This window comes from Plasmopara halstedii (assembly GCF_900000015.1).
Source record: "Plasmopara halstedii genome assembly, contig: Scaffold_292, whole genome shotgun sequence".
Classification (NCBI taxonomy): Eukaryota; Oomycota; class Peronosporomycetes; order Peronosporales; family Peronosporaceae; genus Plasmopara; species Plasmopara halstedii.
The window spans coordinates 625,604-626,366 of record NW_020187213.1 but is presented as its reverse complement, the minus strand read 5'-3'; positions in this window follow the sequence as shown (position 1 = coordinate 626,366).

Sequence of the window (763 nt, the reverse complement as noted above, 5' to 3'; positions counted from 1 at the left end):
GACTGCGGGGTTAGCAGTTCTTCGTCGGATGTTGTAGATAACATCGGAGCTTTAAAGGAGTGGAAAGTGAGGATGACGCCGGACGACACGGAGTGCGTGTTCACCCTGGGCTCACCGAGACATAGAACCTCTGAACAGAGGCGACGGCGACGCCGTATGCTGGCTGCAAGACGCCGGGCGTCGACTGTGTCTACCGTAGACGACGGTGCACAGTTATCCACCCTCGTCAGCGGTATGACGGCGGAGGAGGATGCCGACGTCCGCCTTGAAGTTATGCCTGCAGTAGATGCTCTTCTTGAGCTGAACGAGATGTCCCTTCAAGGGTTCGGCAGTGCCTTGAAGGCAGACGATTTGGCCGAAGTGGTCATTGTACGACTGGACGAAGAGATAAACTCGTCATCGCTTCTGGATGAAGTTGTCTTGGAAGACACTAAGAGAGAGCTTAACGCACGGAGTGGATCGTCGATCCTACGGAATCCCTTGGATCCGTACTATCCTTTGGTAAAGGAATTTCAAGACGTCATCGCCTTCGGCCCTGCCTCCGGACCGAGGTGTGCGTCATGAGATCGACCAGGTTTCGGGAACAAAATACTGCGTAACACGCCAATGGTCCCAGACCAAGGAGCAGTGCGACGTCATTGACGCCTTCTTTCGTGCAAAGCACGACGCAGGAATGGTACGTGAGAGCAAGTCTCCCCATTCGACATCCACGTTTTGTGTACGGAAGCCGAACGACAAGTGGCATATCGTTCATGCTTCCAAC